Source organism: Sminthopsis crassicaudata, chromosome 2 (assembly GCF_048593235.1).
Source record: "Sminthopsis crassicaudata isolate SCR6 chromosome 2, ASM4859323v1, whole genome shotgun sequence".
Classification (NCBI taxonomy): domain Eukaryota; kingdom Metazoa; phylum Chordata; class Mammalia; order Dasyuromorphia; family Dasyuridae; genus Sminthopsis; species Sminthopsis crassicaudata.
This window is the reverse complement of record NC_133618.1, coordinates 310,917,006-310,940,017: the sequence shown is the minus strand read 5'-3', so window position 1 is coordinate 310,940,017 and position 23,012 is coordinate 310,917,006. Positions and strand designations below refer to the sequence as shown.

General features: G+C 37.3%; 1 protein-coding gene across 17 annotated transcripts in view; it reads left to right on the top strand.

The window, feature by feature from the left end:
- Positions 1 to 23,012, top strand: part of TMEM63C (transmembrane protein 63C) — a 132,141-nt gene that overhangs the window by 34,646 nt on the left and 74,483 nt on the right. For 12 of the 17 annotated variants that reach the window (XM_074289905.1, XM_074289907.1, XM_074289917.1 and 9 more), the window contains 2 exons: positions 86 to 159; positions 21,941 to 22,023. The gene's annotated coding sequence lies outside the window, so the exon portion shown is untranslated. Of the gene's footprint in view, positions 1 to 85; positions 160 to 3,800; positions 3,868 to 21,940; positions 22,024 to 23,012 lie in introns of all 17 variants that reach the window. The other 5 variants (XM_074289913.1, XM_074289916.1, XM_074289914.1 and 2 more) reach the window with 2 other exon arrangements.

The window sequence follows — 23,012 nt, the reverse complement described above, 5'->3', positions numbered from 1 at the left end:
CTGCTCCAGACCTTATCAATCCTACCCTTTCCATCTCTCCACCTCACTTCCTGAAACTTAACTGCTTCTATTCACTCTTCCACAGGGTTTGTGAGCATATGTTTGGAGTCTCTAGAGAATCAAGAGGACAGTTGATATAAATCCATTCACAAGTGCAAGGTACTTTACTAAGAGGCTGGAAATTTAAAGATGAAAAAGGACACAGTTTCTATTCTCAGAAAGTTTATACTCTATAAAGGGGATAGTTCAATGGTCCACAACAAATATGAAACCCTCTCTCTCTCTGGCCTTCAAACTCAACTGTGTGTGGGACAAGACCACTGGCTTAAATCAAAGAGATTTCTCAAGGTAAAAGCAGAAAGCTCGTCTGCATCTCCACAAGCAGTTGGACAAGGAGAGGCATAGCCCACTTAACAGACAAAAATTATATAGGGGTCTGGGCCAACACTCCTTATAGACTGCATCTTTGCCTGATTAGCCAGGGAAAATGACTTCACATTCTAAGTCAGAAATGAGGGAAAACTTCTAACCAACCACATCTTTAGGATGACTAAATTATCTTCTATGGGAGTTTCAATGCCAAGGTGGCCCCTACTTAGTCTCTCAAAGAAAAGGTCCTGCTCCTTGTAAACCACGTGATTTCTGGAAAAAGAAATTGGGCCGGGGGCAAGCCAATCTTCAGTCAGTTTTTATAACACAGTCTCCATCTTGTGAGACAGCTTTCTTAGTTCACTTCATTCAGTTCCCTCCTCTCTTTCATGAGTTGAAAGTTTCTCGCACCAAAATTTATACATTTCTTCAATTTTCTGATCAACTTTTTCAAGATCTTACCTCCTCCCAGACTCCAGTTCCCACCCTTGTCTCTTGAGCACCGTCCATGGTGCTTGCTAATCCTAAGACTGTATCTTCTATCTTAATGACTTTGGGCAAAATTTTCTGAACCGTATTGGAAATAAGTTGCATCATACAGTAGAGACAACTCCATTGAGGACTATAAAGGAGAAATCATAAAACCTGTCTCCAATAGGCTCCTCCAAATCAAGACAATCAAGAGGTGTTAAAAGAGAACATGTGGGGGCAGCTAGGTGGCGAAGTGGATAGAGCACCAGCCTTGAATTCAGGAGGACCCGAGTTCAAATTTGGTCTCAGACACTTAACACTTCCTAGCTGTGTGACCCTGGGCAAGGCACTTAACCCCAGCCTCAGGAAAAAAAAAAAAAAAAAAAAGAGAGAGAGAGAGAGAGAGAGAGAGAGAGAGAGAGAGAGAGAGAGAGAGAGAGAGAGAGAGAGAGAGAGAGAGAGAGAGAGAGAGAGAGAGAGAAGAGAGAGAGAGAGAGGAGAGGAGAGAGAGAGAGAGGAGAGAGAGAGAGAGGAGAGAGAGAGAGAGAGGAGAGAGAGAGAGAGAGGAGAGAGAACATGTGCTAATTTTCTGAGGTCTTTGGTTATATCTTTTACCAAGGAGTCAATCTGGAGGCTGATTATTCAGATGGCCAGATTGCTTTGGGTTTAAGAGGTAATAAAGATGACAGTAAGGATTAACACTCCATAAGGTGTCTACAAAGCCATAAAGGTCTAGGTGGGTGGGAAACAGCTATCTTCCTCCAAAGGCAGCTGTCCATTAATGCAGGGGAACAGGGAGTCTGGGTTTCTCTCACCCTGTAAGAACTATTTATCCAAGGAAACTCTTAAGTGAGAAGAGGAAACTGAGAAAAAAAGGATCATTGTCTGGGAACTGGGCTAAAAGCCAGGTTTGAGGTCTAAAATCCACTGGGTTACGTACCCTAGGAAATATTAAAAGGAGGAAGAGGAAGAGATAAGAGTCTGCCTACTTCCCATTAAGACTCAGACATAAAATCTAATTTTAAAACCTCCAATATCCTCTAGTCATTTCACCCTTTTCTGCCCCAAGCATGACTCCTCTTTGTAACATACCTAACAAATAATTTCAATTTTGCATAAAGACCTCCACTATTTTTTAAATTTTTCAATAGTATTTTATTTTTCCAAATACACATAAAATAGTTTTTGACATTCATTTTTGTAAGATTTTGTGTTCCAAATTTTTCTTCCGCCCTAAGACAGCAAGGAATATGATATAATCTAAATATGTGCAATTCTTTTAAACATATTTCCATATATATCATGTTGTGCAAGAAAAATCAGACCAAAAGAGAAAAAGCCATGAGAAAAAAAAATCCAAACAAATAAAAAGGTGAAAATATTACGCTTTGATCCATATTCAGTCTCCATAATTCTCTTTCTGACTGTGGATGGCATTTTCTATCCCAAGTCTACTGGAATTACCATGAATCACTGCATTGTTGAGAAAAATCAAGACCATTTCAGTTGATCATCACCTAGTCTCTTGGTTCTGCTCACTTAACTCAGCATCAATTCATGTAAGTCTTTCCAGGCTTTTCTGAAATCAGCCTGCTCATCATTTCTTATAGAATAATAATATTCCATTCCATTCATATGCAATCACTTAGTCAGCCATTCCCCTTTTGTGTATCCACTCAAATTCCAGTTCCTTTCTACTACAAAAAGGACTTCTACAAACATTTTTATTTGTAAATTGAGTAGAGACACTACTGGATCAAAAAGTGTACAGTTTGATAGCCCTTTGGGCATAGCTCCAAATTGCTCTCCAATTATGTCCGGATCAGTTCACAGCTCCACCAGCAATGCACTAGCATTTGTTTTCCCATCCCCTCTATAATTTATCATTATATTTTCCTGTCATCTTAGCAAATCTGAGAGATGTGAAGTAGTACCTCAGAGATAAGACCTCCACTTTTCATAAGAAACTTACTAGCTCCCTAAGACAACTTATTTTTGGACAATTTCAAATAATTGATACTTTTCCTTCATTTTTAACCTAATTCTGCTTCTTTGCAGCTATCTACCCTTTGTTCTTAGTTTTGCATTTAGGGGCTAATGAGAATAAGATTGTGATCTCTTCTATGAGATAGCCTTTTAAATGTTTCACAGACTGTTATTATGTACACTTGCTTAATATCCCCAACTCCCTCAATTGACACTTTTATACCTTGGGGGCCCATATATGATACAGTGGATAGAGAGCTGAGCCTGGTATCAGGAAAACTTTAGTTCAAATCTAATCTCAGATACTAGGTGTAGGACTATGGGAAAATCACTTAATCTCTCTTTACCATAGTTTCCTTATAGCCTGAGTCAGGGTTTTCCACCTTAGCCTAGAAGCTTCTGGAGATCAGAGCCTGATCCAGGTCTTTCCCTGATCATACCCATACCAGTATAGTGGAAAGAGACCCAGAAGCTAGTCATGGCTCCATCAATGACCAGCTCAGAGACTTTAGGTAAATCATTCTCATTTCTCTGAGCTTGTAGATAGATCTTCATCTATCAAATGAAGCAGCTGGACTAAATGGATTCTAAGGCCCTTTCTCCCCTAGCTCTTATTCCTCTGAGCCTTCTTGCATCTGTCCTGAATATCAGCTGGCAGTGAATTAATGGAGCCAACCACGGAATGGAGTTACAGTAAGGAAGAAGATAGCACTTTAAAGCATTTTGAACCCTTTATATTACTTCATTTTTGCTTGAAAACAAGCCTGTGAGATAGTCCCATTTCACAGATTCCCAACAATAGTTATTCCTATTTCACATATTATGAAAGTGAGTCTAAGCTCAGTTAAGGGATTTGTCTATGTCACACCCCCCCCCCCCCCCCCCCCCCCCCCACCAGTTATATCCAGATACTCTAGACTTTTAGTCAAAAACTCTAGACCCAATACTATTGTGATACTGTTTCATTGTTCTAGGAAAATAGTCCTGATGCATACATCTAATTAGCTGGCTACTCTATTCCTCCTGAGCTCAGGCAAAAAGGTATGGATTCTTTTTCCTCCTTCCCCTGGCACATAGGGAGCGTTTTTGCCCACATCCTGATAAAACTGCCTTATCAGGGAAATGGATGTTGCCTTGAAAAATCTGCATCCTCCTTCCCTCTGGGGAAGATCCCTTCTATCCCGCAAACATTTATTAAGCAGCTGCTTCACCAGGCACTGTATTTGGCACTGGGGGATACAAGATGAAGGAAACACAAGTACGACCTTAGGTAGGCAGTGCCAAAGTAGATTCCTGCCCCTCTCCCAGCATTTTGGGCAAGAAAGCTCCTTCTTTCCCTTCTCTTGCCTGCCTTCCCTACCCCTCCTCCCATCCCCTGCCCCGCCCCCCCCCCCCCCCCCAATGCATCCATATCTCCTTCAGGCTGGGGCAAACTGGTCGATATTCTGGCTGATAGCCTCCTGCTGAGCTCAGCACACCCTCTGGAAATGAGCCTGCCCAGGAGGGGACAGTGACCTCCGCAATATGGTGTTGCCCTGACCTGGCCCTGGCTCGACTCCTGATGGGCGTGAAGGGAGGAAAAGAGGTGATGAGAGACGCACAGAAGCCTTAGGAAAACTGTACAAACTAGGACTCCCGGTCAGGGAAGGAGGCAAAAATAGATGGATTCCCTTAAGAAGGGGCCCTCCCAAACAGCCATTAATTGCACGGTGTTTCTGGAGTTGAGCCAGAAGGATTTTCTACTACTCAAAGACTGTGGGAGAGAAGTGAGGTTGAGGGATGGGATAACGGATGATTCAGGCCCCAATCTACTTTTCCATGTCATATAGCGAGCCCTTAAGGAAGAAACAGGGGCTTTGGAGTCGTCCGAGGAGGAGGGCAGGCTATGTATGGGCTCTCCCCTCAGCCCTGGGCTGACGACAAAGGATATGGGTAGTAATCCAAAAATATCAGATCATGAAAGCTCATGTACAACATAGAAACTTAACTTGGAAGGGACCCTAGAACCCCAATCATAAATGAACAGTAATCCACTCTATAATATCCTTGACAAATGGTCAAGCAGCCTTCCCTTGAAGAGCTCCAGCGATGAGGCACTCTACATCATATGGAACATCACTACAAAATTTAGGAAGTTTTCTATATTAAACCAAAATCCATTTCTCTGTAACTTCCACCTAATGATACTCTCTCTTTTGAGACCAAGTAAATTAAGTTTTTAAGGTTCTTTAAAATATTTTAAAATAGTACTCACTTTGACAGCACATATAGTAAAATTGCACAAATATGACATGAACATTTGCAAAGCATTCCTTATTTTTCATTACATACACACTATTAGATATCATCTTTAAAAAATAAAATATTTTAAAATAATGTCTTTCTTTCCTAATATCTTTCTTTCCTTTTCCCCCTGGTTCTTTGAACCAACCTTGGTTTGACATCTTTTCTAATCATCTTACCATTCACATTAGCTATCCTCTGGATGGGTCTGGTAGAGACAACATGGCATAAGTGAGAACTCATCTTGGCATCAGGAGAACTGGGTTCAAATCCATTCTCAGACATATTATCAGCTATGTGACTCTGGACAGACCATTTGTCATTTTCAGCTCTGTCTGACTCTGTAACCCCATTTGGGATTTTCTTGGCAGAGACATCAAAGTGGTTTGCCATTTTCTTCTCCAGTTCATTTTTTAAATGAGGAAACTGAGGCAAACAGAATTAAATGACATGTCCAGAGTCACACAACTAGTAAGTGTCTGAGACCAAATTTGAACTCAAGAAGATGAGTCTTCCTGACTCCAAGCCTGGTACTCTATTCACTCACTGCTGCATCTAGCTGCCCCCTCCTCTCAGTGCCCCCACATAAACCTCCAAGAACATAAACAGAAAAACAGCTGATCACCTGCTTTGGTTGAGGATGTTTCCTAATTGGAAGCTCCAAATAACCTATGAAATCATAGTTCTAGTTTTAAAAAATGGGGTTCTTAGAATGAGTATAGATTTAAAACAAAAGAAATAGAGATTAGATCTGTCATTTCATTCAACTTAAAGTCTTATGTAGGTCCCTGAGAGGTTAGGTGGCTTTTCTAAGGTCACATATTCAGTATATTTTGACAGACAGGAGCCTGTCATTTTCTTAGGGTCCATTAAAGTTTTGCTTTGATAGAGGAAAACTCATGATCATGAAAATTAGGGGCTGTACCGCCTCCTCCACAGTCTTTCCTGACAACTCCAATCCACATTGATTTTTCTTTTCACTGAATAATTTAAACATTTATTCAGGACTAGTTTAAATACTTTGTTGCACTCTTATTGCCTCATGTGGGTTCAATTTCTGCTCTAGGACCTAAACTGAAAGCACTTATAATAATGTGAGATTTTCTGTTTAGTGCTAAGAATACAAAAAAAAAAAAAAAAAAAAAAGCAAAATCTCTAATATAATGCCAGGAACATATATAGGAAAGCTTGGTAAAATATGAATTGATTGTTGATTAACAATTTGAAGGAAATACTTTAGGCAGTTATGAAAGGTATATGTGTGTTTCCTGGCAATCCTCAATAAAGACTGAACAATGAGCTTTGGTTGCTGGTGGGAGGGTGAGGTTCAGAGTTAAATAATGGGAAGAACCTGAGCCCTCAGATTTGGGTACTTCAGTATAAATAGTGATGTCCTTTTAAATGGCATGACCTCAATTAGGCCTATCCTACAATTGAATAGGCTACCTTTGGAGCTTTGTTGTTGTTAGTCATTTCAATCACGTCTAACTCTTTGTGACCCCTTTCTTGGCAAAGATACTGAAATGGTTTATCATTTCCTTCTCCAGTCCATTTTATGGATGAAGAGCTGAGGCAAACAAAATTAAGTCTACAGCCAGTTAAGTGTTTGAGGCCTGGTGGGAATTTATCCAGATGAATCTTCCTGATTCCAAGCCCATTATCCACCTAGCTGCCCCTGCCTTTGGAGCTAATAAATTCTATGTTAGCCAAGGTCTTCAAGCATAAGCTGAAAAACCATTTTCTGGTGGTAATATTGACAGAATTTTTGTTTTTGGTAAACTCTCTCTACCCCCAACGCAGAGAGTTTGTTTCAGTTCTGATGCTGTCCACTGGGACACCTGAGAATTCTTGTCCATTCCTAGGCAGCCAGTGCTAACCTGCTTTTGGCTGGTTTTCTTAGGGTTTTAGGGTCATGTAAAATGGGGAAAGGGTCTGAACAGGCCTGTCAGCCTTGGAAATGACTCTGAAGAGTTTGTCTCGATTCTCTATGTGCCCATAGAACATGTGGGGCAAGTCAGTCTATGCCCCAATTCTCCCTGAAGCGGTTTCTGAATCCCCCCCCAAATATAGAGATATTTGCTTAATAGCTCTATTTTAGTCTTCAAAGTGAGACATCAGGAACTTCTTGGATTACAGACCAGAGGTCAAGAGCTAGGAGAGACCTTGAAGCCATCAAGTCCAGCCCTTTGAGGTATAGAAAAGTTAAATGTCTTGCCCAGAGTCACACAATTAGTAAGCTCGTTAGAGATAGGATCTTAATCCTGAGCCTCTGACACTAGAGCCAGCACTTTTCTCTAATTCAAAACTGGCCCAACAGCCTAGCCTGGGTTTCTTTCTTTCTTTTTTTTCTTTTTTACAAATTGAGGCCTTTAAAGTAGGGAACAGACAAGATAGGTCATATAGTGAATAGAGCACTAGATTTAAAATCAGGATGCCTCATCATGAGTTCACATCTGCCCTCAGATACTTAATAGCTGTGTGATGCTGGGTAAGCCATTTAACTCTTTTTGCCTTGGTTTTTTAAAGTGTAAAATGACCTGAAAAAGAAAATGGCAAACAACTCCAGTATTTGCCAATAAAACCCCAAATGTAGTCATGAAGAGTCAGACATGGCAAAAAGAACTGAACAACAACAATAGAGAGCCAACTATTTTTTCTCTGAGCAAGATAATAGTTTATTAAAATTTATATGTATAGCTGTTAAAAAGTGAGTCACACTGAACCCCTCATTTAGGTTAATGATCACAAAGGATTGAAGAATGAACCCTCTTTGTTTATTATATTGGCTCATAAACCCATAAACTATTAATATTTCTCCAATTGTTTAGTTTTATCTTTATTTGTGTGAAAAAGTATTTTGTAATTGTGATCATATAGTTCCTATAATTTTGTTCATATAATTCCTGGTTTTATCTTGTCAGATAGACCTCCAAGTATTTTATATTATTTACTTTGTATTGTTTCTCTTTCTATATCTTGTTGCTACACTTTAGCTAATATTTAGATTGCTTTATTTTATATCCTGCAACTTGGCTAAAATTGTTAATTATTTCCACTAGTTTTTTAGTTGATTCTCTAGGGTTCTCTAAGTATACATCACATCATCTTCAAAGAGTGATAGTTTTGTTTCCTCATTGCCTATTATTTTCTCATATTTTTCTTATATTCATATTCTCATATTTGATTTCTTTTTCTTCCCTTATTGCTATGCCTAGCATTTCCAACACAATATTGAATAATAGAGGTAATAATGGGCATTTTTCTTTCCCCTCCCTTGCCATTGTTTTGAAAAGACTTATTTAGCTTATCCCTATATGGATAATGCTTGCTAATATTTTTAGATACATATTGCTTATAATTTTAAGATTTTAGGAAACTCCATTTATTCCTATGTTCTCTTCTATTTCTAATAGGAATGAACATTATATTTTGTCAAAGGTTACAACAGACAGCATTTATTGAGATAATCACGTGATTTCTGTTGGTTTTGTTACTGATATGATCAGTTATGCTGATAGTTTTACTAATACTGAACCAGCCCTGCATTATATAAAGTATGTAAATCCCAGCTGGTTAAAATGTACCATCCTTGTTAGTATTTTTGTTTAAAATTTTTTGCACCAATATTAATTCAGGAGATTGGTCTACAATTTCCTTTGTTTTGTGTGGGAAAAGGTGAAGAACTTACAGCACATATTGATCAGAGACTGTTAGCTAAAGTAGATCAAGCCAATAGGCCTCAGTTTTGGTTTCTCTGGAGTCATGTGATTTTAGATAAGGCCTGGACTACATCCCATTGTCCAATGTGGCTAAAGAAGCTGTACATCACCTTGTCTACTACATTCCACTGACCAATTAGGGGTATAGTAGACTTATGTGACCAATCACAACATATAGAGGGCAGGATTTTGGAGGTTCTTTGTCTGAAATGTATAAAAGCTGTAAGCATTTTCAAGGCTCTGGCCTTATCCTGCTGTGAAATTTGGGGTCCACTTCTCAAGATTCTAATAAATAATTCTGCTTTCTATGAGTGATCTCTGTAGTAGTCAATTTGGGTAGGTCTTTTTGTCCCAAACAGTTGGGAGCTTGTCCAGGAAGGGATCTTTGGTGGAGATGGCTGTGTGCACCCCGAATAGGTATGGGTGCCCACGGAGCAGTTTTCTCTATGGTCTCTGGCTCTGAGTGAGCAGCCTCCTTCCCCTCTTAGACAATGACCTGAGGCAAGGATACTCAGTGGAAAGCAGAATTGAAGATTGAAGATTAAAGGAAGTAGAGTCCTGATGGCCAGCAACACAAGCTTGAAAGATATGTACACGTGTAAACTCGAGGTACTTGCTTTTGGGGGTCTGAGGGTCTATTGGCTGGGTTGAAGGAAACCCTGAGGGATTAGCCCTCCTAAATTTGTTTTTATGTTGGGACTGCATTAGACCCCAAAGAAAGGACTGTCTTAAGAAAGCGCGCAGGTGACTGTGGGAGGGAGGGAGGACCTCCCCAAAAAACCTGGACTGGGTGGTATAGAAGTAGTCCATGAATTTGTATCAGGATGTTAGCTAGGGAATTCAAGAAAAATAGAGCTCTACATCTGTCTGTATGTGTATGCTTGCCTACTTTGCATGTTGTTCTGTGTTAAAAAGTTAGCAAGCTCGTAAGAGATAAGAATTAAGCCTCTGTGTTACAGGCTTAGAAAAATATCAGGCTGAATTGTGGGAATTAGAATTCATTCAGAGTAGAGTGTCTTAGGTAAAAAAAGAAGTTTGAAAAATCTTTTTTCTCTTTCTCTCCCTCTGCCTCTGCAGGAAGGGGGAAATAAGGGGAAAATAAAAACAGATTAAAAGTTTGAAAAGTTTTGAGAAAATAGAAGAACAGTGGCTATCACTCCTGTAAACAAGGAGCCCTGTTGCTGATAACTCAGGCTTGTGGATTCCTGCCAGAGAAAAAAATTTTAAGGTAAAGCAAGGATTGGTGTTTAACTCTTTCCTGGCTTACTAAAGAAAAGAAATTTGACTGGAATATATAGGTAGATTTTAGTAAATTTCACAAACTAAAGTACTGGCTAATTTTAAAATAACTTTAAATTGGCATGTGTGTTAAGACTGGAAATAAGAAACTGTAGATATTGGAAGGAAGGAATAAAAATAGAGTAAGAGACGTAAATAGCTTGAACACAGGGGCTCCCTGACCTGTTGGACCTGTCGGAAAACAAGGCATACTTCTAAAAAGAAAAAGAAAAAAAATTTTCCAGGAGAAGAAACAAAAATCATTATTAGCAAGTTTGCTTTCATGGAATTAGAAAACAGAAAGTTTAAAAAGGCTAAACTGGGTAATTATTTGTCTGCGGTATTTGATTAAGAGTTTTGAAGAACTTAATATATTTTAAAGAGATACTATAATTTTGAAATCAGGGGAAATAATTTTACTGTTGCCTTGCACATGTTAGATTTATTCTGAGTATAAAATCTTGAGAATTGTTTGAATATTGTGGCCTTTACAACTGAAGAGAAAAAAATTTTTTTTGCCTTATTGTTTGGTTGGACTTCAAATTAAAATATGGGTTATTAAACAAAATGCCAGTTAGCTAACCTTAGGGGAGGCCGTGTTTGTATCTCCCTACTCAATATTTTTTAAAAGCAATACCTACTTAAATGGTATTGCTTTTTAAAAATATTGAGTAATTTGTAAACTATAAGTTTTATGAAATTTGGTTCAAAATTAATTGTGAATCTTGAAGTTTAAAATTTTTTAAAAAGGTGATTTAAAGAAAAGGGACAAGGGAGATTGATTTACAAAAGCAATTAATAGCTTAAATGGAACATCTACTCAGAAGGGTTAAAGTGTGTCGGAGGTTTAAGTAAGTATGCATTGGGAGAAGAGATACAGAGAGATGGGACAGTAGAATGAAGGTGATTTAAGAAGGATTGATTAGTGGGAGCAAATGATTTCAAGAAGAAATCAGTGGGAAAAAGAAAGAACTGGCTGGAAAGGGCAGTCCCAGAGAGACTGCTGTGAGACAGGATGTGTTTTTGCAGAGGGGAGAGCAGCAGTGGAAAGCTGCAGCTGCTTTTGGCTGAAGAAAGCAAACTGATTTAAAGGGTCAGGCTGCTCTTACAAGATGTTAATTGATTGAGCATTTGTTTCTTTAGATACATAATGGTTTTCTTGTTTAAAAAATAGGATATATATTTGTGATAATTAGTTTGAAAGAGTTATTTCAAAAAAGTTTAACTGATGTTTTAAAGAACTTTTCAGATTCTTTTGTGTGAAAATAGGAAGTTTTAATTAACTGTATTACTTAATTACTTAAGGGGACTCCAAGGATAATAGTTTTTGCCTTTGTCCTTTTGAAAATGGTTTTGTTATGGACAATATGTAATTTGGGATTTTTCTATGTATTGGGTATTTTAAAAAGAGGGAGGAAAAAGAGTGACCTTGTCCAAGTCACTATCAGTTTGTTAAATTATTTAGGCACACAGGGACTGAGAATTTCTCAAGACAAATTGCAACTTGTGAAATGTGAGGTAAAATATTTAAGTCATTGTATAAGTGAAAGGAAAAAGAAATTAGATCCTGTAAATTACTTGAGGGAAAGAATGGAAACAGTAAAGGTAAGGGAATGGCACACAGGGCATTACCTAAGAACATTGCAGTGGTTCATGTGCAGGGGCACTACAGAGGGGATTCATTTGAGACAAAGGGAAACTGCTTTGCAGATGAGGAGGCGAAACAGGCTGGAGAAGGGGAAATCTGTAAGTATGGAGGAAATGATGGTGCTAATTCTGGCATTTCTACCACCAATGCCTCCACCTTCCCTTACCCCAGAAGAGAAGTAGGAAACCCAAAGCCTTGGTGCTCAGGAGGATAAAGAGGGCACTGGCTCCTCCCTGACAGCAGAGAGGTACTGACCACAGCAGGTATGAGACATGTACTCCAACATTTACATCAGGGCAGTCATTGGGGTGTCCAAGGCCTGTGTGATATAGTGCTAAGTTTGTGGCACTGGCTTGTACCCAACAACAGGTAACCCTGTTTGTCAGAGGATGATGAATAAGGCGGCCCAATGACAAGTCTAAAAGGAGGAAGCCCCCTGGTATCAGGCCTTTCCAAAGCATACAGGTGGACTTTACTGAGCTGCCATCAGTGGGGCATCTCAAATACCTGTTGGTCGTAGTGGACCATCTGACCTTATGGGTGGAGGCATTTCCCCTTGCCTGGGCAACTGCCTCAGCAGTCGTAAAAGTGCTCCTTGAGCATATCATTCCAAGGTATGGGCTGGTGGAGCAGATAGATTCGGACCAAGGCACCCGTTTCATGGCTAAGATCCTCCAATCTGTGGCCCAGGCTCTAGAAATATAATGGGACTTACACATTCCATGGCATCTGCCTTCATCAGGTAAAGTGGAAAGGATGGATAAGGAAATTAAACAGCAACTGACTAAATTGGCTGAGACACAATTGCCCTGGACCAAGTGCCTTCCCCTTGCCTTATTAAGAATTAGAACAAAACACTGAAGGGATGTGGGATTATCACTTTATGAATTATTGTATGGTCAACTTTATCCAAAAGGGATTCAAAATTCTTTCCTGGATCCAATATTTTAAACCAAGGATTTGTTTTTAAGGAATTATGTCCGGTCTTTACTGTAACAACTGAAAACTTTACAACTAAAAGGGCTTATTGCTCAGACTCCTCCTTTAGGATTCACGATGCACAAGTTCTAGCTTGGAGACGGGGTCTTGATTCGGATGTGGAAGGAGGATAAGCTGACCTTGACCTGGGAAGGACCGTTCCAGATACTCCTCACATCAGATACAGCAGTGCTACACAGGAAAGAGAAGGGGTTTTCAAACTACAACTGGAAGGCCAGATGCGGCCTGCTGAGGCCGTTTATGCGGCCCGCCGGGTTATGGCAAATGGGCTGAGGGGCAGAGAGAGAGTGTGAGCTTTTGTTTTTACTATAGTCCGGCCCTCCCACAGTCTGAGACAGTGAACTGGCCCCTATTTAAAAAGTTTGAGGACCACTGGGAAAGAGGGTGGACTCAGCATACCAGAATTAAAGGACTGGTGGACACTCTGAGGGTGTGGACTTCCAAACTGAATCCAGAGAATGAGCTGAGACAAACATTGAAAAGGACCTGATGAACTGTGCATGTAAAATCTTGATAGTGGTATTGATCTGGGATATGCTATTGGGGCATTGCCTAAATCAAACAGGTGCAGGGCCATGAATGGGAGAGAGTAAGGGTGAACTTGTCAACCATAGAGGGTAGATATCCTAGATTGTGGTGAGCATAGAAAAAATTGAACAAGTTAAATATTGTTTGTAATGATGAGTTAGTGCTTAATTATATCCACTGGCATTCGTTAGGGAGTAATGAGGACAAACTGGTGATGATCCAGATGAGATTAACAAGCAAAGTGTAAAAATGTTAATTGAATTTGACCACAATGTAACTTCTTCATGAGGAAATATAATATAATATATATGTATATGTATATATAAAAATTAATAATATATAAAATAAAATATATAAAAATATATATGTTATCTATATCTATATATACACATATATATACACAAATATATTTATGAATAACAGGGGGGATTGTGTGGGAAAAAGTGAAGAACTTACAGCACATATTGATCAGAGACTATTAGCTAAAGTAGACCAAGCCTACAGGCCTCAGTTTTGGCTTCTCCAGAGTCACGTGATTTTTAGATAAGGCCTGGACTATATTCCACTGTCCAACGTGGCCGAAGAAGCTTTTATCACCTTGTCTACTACATTCCACTGACCAACTGGGGGAACAGTAGACTTATATGACCAATCACAACATATGGAGGGCGGGATTTTGGAGGTTCTTTGTCTGAAATGTATAAAAGCTGTGAACATTTTCAAGGGAGTGGCTCTCTCCTGCTGTGAATCTGGCTCAGACCAGGATGGGGTCTGCTTCTCGAGATTCTAATAAATAATTCTGCTTTCTATGAGTGATTTCTGTAGTAGTCAATTTGGGTAGTTCCTCTTGTCCCAAACAGTTTTGTCTCTTCCTGTTTTAGATATCAACATCATATTTTTTGTCATAAAAGGAATTTAGTAGGATTCCTTCTTTGCTTATTTTCCCAATAGTTTGTGTGGTATCGGGATTAGCTGTTCTTTAAATTTTCATTTATAAATCTGTCTGGTCTGGGGATCATTCCTGAGAAAAAGATTTCCTAAGAAAAACTTCCTAAAAAGTTAATTGATATTTTGTTCATTTCTTTTTAAAGATTGGTCCATTTAATAAGTATTCTATTTCTTTTTCTAATAATCTGGGAAATTTTTACTTTTGTACATATTCAACTATTTCATTTAGATTTTCAAATTTATTAGCATTCATTTGGTCAAAATAGTTCCTAATAATTGGTTTAATAATTCACCTCTTTCAATTTTGATACTGATGATTTGATTTTGTCTTTCCTCTTTAAAATCAAACTAACATAATTTAGCTATTTTATTATTCCCCCCCAAATAAAACCAGATTTTAGTTTTATTTATTGGTTGGATGATCTGTCCTTTGTTTCTCAGGATTTCCAATTTAGTATTTAATTGGGGATTTAAAATGTGTTCTTTTTCTTATTCTTTTAGTTGCATGCCCCACTTGTTGATCTGTTCTTTCTCTAGTTTATTGATGTAAAAGAGTAGAGAAATAAGTTTTTCCTTAAGTGCTGCGTTGGCTGCATCCCATAAATTGTGGTATGTTGTCTCATTGTTTTAAATTTTTTAAAGAAATTATCAGGTGTTTCTGTAATCTGTTCTTTGACCTACTTATTCTTTAGGATTAAATTACTTAATTTCTAATTAATTTTTAATCTCTTTTTCCAATGCTCATTACTGATGTAATTTTTATTGCATTATGATCTGAAAAGGATGCATTTGCTATTTTTGCTTTTCTGCATTTGGTTTTAAGGGTTTTATGCCCTAATATATGATCAGTTTTTGTGTAGGTAGCATATACTGCTGAGAAAAAAGTTTGTTCCTTTCTATTCACTTTAGTTTTCTCCAGAGATCTATCATATCTAACTTTTCCAGAATTCTATTAATTTCTTTAAATTTTTTATTTTTTGGTTCTGAGAGGAGAAAATTGAGATTTCCCCATTAATATAGTGTTATTATTTATTTCCTTCTGTAACACATTTGACTTCTTCAAAAATTGCAATTTTAAAAATATTAATGTTACTTCATTGTTTATTGGATCTTTCAGCAAAATATAGTTCCTTTCTTATGTCTTTTTATTAGATCTATTTTTGTTTTGCTTTGTCTAATACCACGACTGCTACTCCTGCTTTTTTATCCTGCTTTGCTTCTGCTGAAGCATAATATATTCTACTCCAGCCAAGTTACCTTTATTCTATGTATAATTCTGTGCTTCAAATGTATTTATTGTAAACAGTATATTATAGGATTCAGGTTTTTACTACACGGTATTTTTCACTTCCCTTTTGTAAATGAGTTCATCCCATTCACATTTCTAGTTATGATAACTACCTTCATATTTCCCTTCATGCCTTTTCCTTTATTTATTCCCTTCAATCTCTTACTTTCACCCTGTCCCTCCTCACAAATATTTTACCTCTGATCACTGTCTCCTACAATCTGTTTTCCCTTCTATCAATCCCTGCTCTCTTTCTCTTCCCTCTTTACTTCCTTATAAGGTAAAATAGATTTCTGAATGCAATTGAGTATATATATATATATATATATATATATATATATATATATATATATATATATATATATATATTATTCCCTCTTTAAGCTAACTCTGATGAGAAAAAGGTTCAAGCTTTGCCCATTACTCTCCTCACCTTCCTCTTCATAGTAATAACTCTTTTATGCTGCTTTTGTGTGAGGTAATTTACCCCATTCTATCTTCCCCCTTCTCCCAATGCAATCTTCTTTCTCACCCCTTTATTTTCTTTCAACTTATTCAACTTATATCTGGACCCTCTGTCTACATATATTCCTCCTGATTTTCCTCTAGTAATAACACAAATATAGTTTGCCATATAAGAATATAAACAGTTTAACCTTATTGAATCTCTTATGTTTTCTTTCTTGGTTGTATTTTACCTTTTTATGTTTCCCTTGAATCTTGAATTTGACAATGAATTTTATTTAGCTCTGGTCTTTTAGTTAGGAATGCTTGAAAGTTCTCTATTTTGTTAGATGTCCTTTTTTTTCCTTGAAGGATTATAGTTGGTTTTGCTGGGTATGTGATTCTTAGTAGTAATCTTAACTCCTTTGCCTTTCAGAATATCATATAACAATATCTCCAGTTCTTTAATTTGGAAGCTACCAAATCCTGTGTAATTTTGACTATAAGCTCCATGATTTTTGAATAGTTTCTATACGGACTGCTTGCAATGCCTTCTCTTTGACCTGGGTGCTCTAAAATTTTTCTATGATGTTCCTGAGAGTTTTCATTTTGAAATCTCTTTCAGGTGGTAATCAGTGAATTCTTTTAATTTCTATTTTGCCCTCCAGTTCTAGGATATCAGGGCAGTTTTCCTTGATAATTTCTTGAAAAATGTTTTCCAGAGCTTTTTTTTTAATCATAGCTTTCAGATACTCTAATAATTCTTAAATTATCTCTCCTGGACCTAATTTCTAAGCCAGTTGTTTTTCCAATGTGAAATTTCACATATTTATTTTATCTTTTTATTCTTTTTATTTTATTTTGTTGTATCTTGATGTCTCTGAGTGATTAACTTCCACTTGTACAATTTTAATTTTTTTTCCCTGAGGCAATTGGGATTAAGTATCTTGCCTAGGGTCTTGCCTAGGAAGTGTTAAGTGTCTAGGCCAGATGTGAACTCATGTCTTCCTGACTTCAGGGCTGGTACTCTTATCAACTGCACCATTTAACTGCCCCTACAATTTTAATTTTTAAAGAATTATTTTCTTTTTTAATTATAGCTTTTTATTTACAAAAGATATGCATGGGTAATTTTTCAGCATTGACCCTTGCAAAACCTTCTGTTCCAAATTTTCCCCTCCTTCTCTTCACCCCCTCCCCTAGATGACAGCACGTAGACCAATACATGTTAAATATGTTAAAATATATGTTAAATACAATATATGTATACATTGCCATACAGTTATTTTGCAGCACAAGAAAAATCAGACTTAGAAATAAGGTAAAAATGACCTGAGAAGGAAATAAAAAATTCAAGCAAACAAAAACAGAAGGAGTGGAAATGCTATGTAATGGTTCACACTCATTTCCCAGAGTTCTTTTGTTGGTTGTAGCTGGTTCTCTTCATTATTGAACAAATGGAACTGAGAGAGCCACGTCCATCAGAATTGATCTTCATACAGTATCGTTGTTGAAGTATTTAATGATCTTCTGGTCCTGCTCATCTCACTTAGCATCAGTTCATGTAAGTCTCTCCAGGCCTTTCTGATATCATCCTGCTGGTCATTTCTTACAAAATAATAATATTCCATAACATTCATATACCACAATTTACCCAACCGTTCTCCAATTGATGGGCATTCATTCAATTTCCAGTTTCTATCCTATACAAAAAGGGCTGCCATAAACATTTTTGCAAAGAATTATTTTTTTCAACAAGCTTTTTTACCTCCTCTTCTTTTGGCCAAATTTTTAAGGAGTTATTTTCCTTGGTCAATTTATGTATATATTTTTTCCTTTCTGTTAACTCTTTTTTCATGATTCTCTTGCATTACTCTTATTTCTTTTTCTAATTTTTCTCCTGCTTTTCTAATTTATTTTTTTAAATACTTTTAAAAACACTTCTAGGAATTCTTTTTGGGCCTGAGATCAAATTGCATCTTTCTTTGATGCTTCCATGTAGCTATTTTGACACTTGGTCCAAATGTGTGCCTTGATCCTCTTGGTCGCCATACAACTTTCTATAATCAAGGGTTTTTTTTGTTTGTTTGTTTGTTTTGTTCACCCTTTCTGCCTATTTTGTGATTGGTATTTCTGTGTGGGAATTGGGTTCTATACTGTATACTTCTTGTGCTGAGACTCGGAGTCTTGTTCTTGGCTTTTATTGGGCTTCAGGGCATAGCCATTGGTCTGCATCAAAGGTAGACCATTGCTGCCGGTCTGCTGTGGAAAAAGGGTCTCTCCGCCTACTGCTGACAAACTCTCACCACTAGACAGTAAATGGGGCAAGGTCTTGATGCTGAACTGCTCTGGGGATGGGTCTACTGGGGTGAGTGTCTTTTTGTACTGCACAGAACACCAGCTTGCCTCTGGAGTTGCTGACTTGCAGAGGCCCCCAAAAGTGAGGCCTTTCTGGTGGATTGCCCAGGAGCCTTGCTATAGGCCCCCTGCTGTGAGGTTGGTTGCTACTACTTTTGAACCTTATTCTCCTCCCTTCCCAGACTGACCTTTCCCCAAGCTGATAAAAAGAGGCAAACAGGATTAAGTGACTTGCTCAGGGTCATATATCCAGTAAGTGTCTGAGGTCAGATTTGAACTCAGGAAGTACACACTCTGTGGTGTGCACTATGGCACCACCTTGCTGCTCATGATGAATGATGGAGATTTTAAGATTTGGAGAGTTGAGAGTTGAGGGGAAAAAAGCAGAAAGAGGATAAAGAAGAGAGTACAGAAGAGCTCTCCCATTCTTTCCCCTTATCTCCCAATTCAGATCCCCCTTCTTTCTTCTTTATTATATATTTGTCCCTTTCTCATGATTTGAAGAGGTCTGGGTAGATCCCACTGCCCAATTTTTCCCACCTGTGATTATGGTTGAATTTCACAGATCCACAATATTTATTGCTGAAAGAAAGCTTAGATTGAGATGAGACTGTTACTTCCCTTGTTCTAAACACTGAACTTCTATTAATGCAGCCTAAAATCACATTAGTTTTTTTTCGTAGGCACTTCACACTATTGACATATTAAGCTTTCAGTCAATTAAAATTGCTGAGGTTTCTTCACATGAATTGCTGTTAAGCCATTCCCATCTCTTCTATCCCATACGGATAAAGATGATTTTTTCATAATGTTAATTTAAGTTTAAGATTTTATATGCAGTTTTATCTTTTTAAATTTGGTCCATTCTTCTAGATTGGTGAGATCTTGGATTTTTCTTCTGTCATCTGACTTAACATCTAGATATCTAAATTTAGAGCACAAGAGTACTAGGGCTGGAATCAGAAAGACATCTTTCTGAATTCAAATCTGGTCTCAGGTACTTACTAGATGGGTGACTGAGCAAGTCACTTAACCTTATTTACCTCCATTTCCTTATCTCTAAAATGAGCTGAAGAAGGAAATGGCAAACCACTCTGATATCTCTGGCAAGAAAATAGTGTCATGATTGAAATGACTGACCAACAACAAAATTATGTCATTAGGCAAGCATCCTAGTTATGTCCATGCCAAAGTCATTGATTAAGGTGTTGAATAGAATAAAGTGGCAGACATAGACCTTAAAGGTTCATATCAATTCACTTATCATTTTAGATTTGAGTACAGTCATTCTACTAGCTATGAATCCATCTAATTCCATAATCATCTAACCATAATTTTTCCATCTTGTCCACAAAAACATCATGTTCTCATGAAAGACTTTGTCTCATGCATTGCTAGAATCCAGAAATACTATGTTAATCAATCAACTATTTATTAAGTGTCTGCTATGTACTGGGACAACTAAGTGGCACAGTGGATAGAGAACTGGACTTGGAAGTCATGAAGATTCAACTTCCTGAATTCAAATCTGGTCTAAGATATTTACAGCTATGTGTCTCTAGGCAATTCAATTAACCCTATTTGCCTTAGTTTCCTCAACTGTAAAATGAGCTGGAGAAGAAAATAGCAAACTACAACAGCATTTTTGCCAAGAAAATCCCCAAAGAGGGTCACAGAGTTGAAAACAACTAGACTGAGCTGTGTGCCAGGTACAAATAATGAAATAATCCATACTAAGAAGGACTCTATGGTATTTTACAGATCTATCATTTTAGTAATGCTGTCCTATAAAGGAAAAACTGCTCTTTACTTAGATGAAACTTTCTTTTTGTGGTTCCATCCTGGCTGCTAATGATCTCCTTTTCTCTAAGTGATCATAAGCAATTTGCTTAATAATTAGTTCTGAAACTTTTCTGAGAATCTGTATTAAGCTCAATAGTCTTTAGTTTATGGAATCTACCCTTTCCCCCCTTTTAAAAAATTAAAAAAGATCTGTCCATTTCTGTTGCTTGTTTTTCAAGAAAGTCTCCTATTCTCCACAGCCCTGGATCTAGAGACAGGAAAACTCAAGTTAAAATCTAACCTTAGACATTTACTAGCTATGTGACCTTTTTAAAGCCGCTTAATTTCAGTCTGCCTCAGTTTTCTCTTCTATCAAATCAGAGTTATAATAGCAATTACCATCTAGGATTATTCAAAGGATAAAATGATATAAGGATAAAAATCTATAGCCATATAAATGCTAGCCATAATTATTATTGTTTTCAAAGATTAATAACAGAACAAATAGTAGTTCTGCAAAATCTTCTAGTACGGCTCTGTAATACTGGTCAGGTTACTTAACATTTCGATTTTTTTTGGTTATCTGTAAAATAGGGAGAATTATATTTGTCTTGCTTCATTATCCACTTAATCAAAGCATATTATGAACTTACCATGTGCCAAGACACTTGAATGCAAAACCAAAGGTTGAATAGTCCTTGACCTCACAAAATCTATAACCTATCAGGGAAAACATTATGTACGCATAAAGGCATTTGTGATACAATTAAAGAGCATGTAGAGGGAAAAGACATTATTAATCACTATGGGGATTTGAAAAGTCTCATTCAAAAGGTGATAATTGAACTGCAACTTAAAGAACCTTAGTGATTCTATGAGGTAGAGGTAGGAAAGGATAACATTCCAGAAATGAAGGACAACCAGTACAAAGATGGAACAATAAGAGCCACAGTTTGACTGAGCCACTCATTTGTATGAAGAGGAATTATTCATAATATAGAAAACAATGTTGTAGGGAAAATGTTCTATAAATCTTTTAAACATTTCATAAATATGCTTATCATCATTACTTCCCCATGATTTCATCATCCACTGGCCAAGCAGAACTGACAGAGACATTCTAAGGTCCACAGAAATTGGACACTTTTCCTTGTTCTGAACAATTTACATCCTTCACTTTTCAAAATTTCGAGCTCCAAATTGTTTCCTTCCCTCTTTCCATCCCCTCTTCCCTTTCTGAGATGGCAATCTATTTTTAAAATTTAATTTTTTATTTTTAGATATTTTTTCAATTACATGTAAAGACAAAGTTGCACTTCTTTAGAAGGTACAAATAAAAGCTTCATAGTATTCAAAAGAAACGCATTCATGCCAGAAGAGCTTCAGCCTTACCCCTTCTAATAATTGAGCAAGATGAATATTCTACAGACAGCAGCTACATAACTACCTCCATTTCTCTTCCCAAATGGCTACCTTCAATGTAAGAAGAGAAAACATTACCATTCTGGTCTTAATCCTTCTCCAACCACCCCCATGCCAGACCGAGTAGTAGAAGAACAGGGAACTGCTGCCCACTTAGCACCTGCTTTAGGATCAGCAAAGAAAGAAAGCTAGCATTGGTGGTCACTTGGTCACCATGAGCAGAACTACAAACTTGGGCAGAATCATAAAGGCACCAACATTCTTGTAGAGAAGGAAAGAATGTGTCCAACAAGAATTAAAGGGCTGGGACTATGGCGGGAGGAAGTAGATTTTTCCTTTTTCCATATCTAATCCCCAACCCAATGGACTTTTCTCCATTTGTGGCTCACTTGAATGTGAAAACCTTTTCTTTTGTAGCTTCTCCATCTTCCCTCACCTTAAAGTATGGCTGACCTCAGCCTGTGGACTTGACTTGAGTTTTTAGTGGGAGACATTCTCAGGTAAGAGTTCTTATTTAAAAAAAAAAATCAGGTTCCCTAGGGGTTCCCTATTGTGAGTTCCTCAGATGTCTTGCTTCCTTCAAAAATAGACCACCCAATGGGCAGGATGTTTCCCATACTCCTTCAAGGGACTGGCCTTAATCTCCCAAGCTAAGAGTAGGTCAGACTTTTATGTATAGATAAAGTAATATGATTTTTTAAAAAACCATCTAGACCAAGAGCTTCTAATCTTTTGTTTAGGTGTCATGTATACCTTTGACATCTAGTAAAGCCTATGGACCCTTTCTCACAATCATGGTTTTAAATTTATAAAATAAAACATATAGGATTATAAAGGAAGCAAATTATATTGAAATATTAAATCATATTGAAATATTTTGAAAGCAAGTTCATAGACCTCAGATTAAGAATTCCCAATCTAGAAGGTTCCAAGTGCATCCTAGAATATATCACTCATTTGTTGATATTTATGTTACCATATTAGAATTTCATTCCCTTCACGTAAAACTTATGAGTCCTCTGAGAAGCATAATTCTGTTTTCAGGTTTTTAGGATTTAGTATGAATAAATTTATGGAATGCTTATTTGAAAACAGGTTTATATAGACAAAGGAAGAACACAAAAATGTGAATTCCATCTTTCTGAAAGGAAAAAGAGATGGATACAAGAAATAAAAGGAGAAAGTTAGGGCTGTTTTGCATATGAAATATAAGAAAGTATTTTTATTTTCCTTTCTAGGACCGTCCTTTCCCAAATAAGAGTGAAGATAGAGTAGATAGGATCCAGAACCAAAATTGTTAGGGACAGAATAAGCTTTCAGATAGGTTTAAATATCTACCAGCCCACTGTAGTATTTTTGTAGCCCATTTCACTTTTTAATAGGGCATCTTTAGTATTCTAAAGATGGTCCTAACTAACCTACAATCTATGTTTAATTCTTATCTAAATATTTAAGAGAGATAACCTGTGGATAGGCTACTATACCAGGA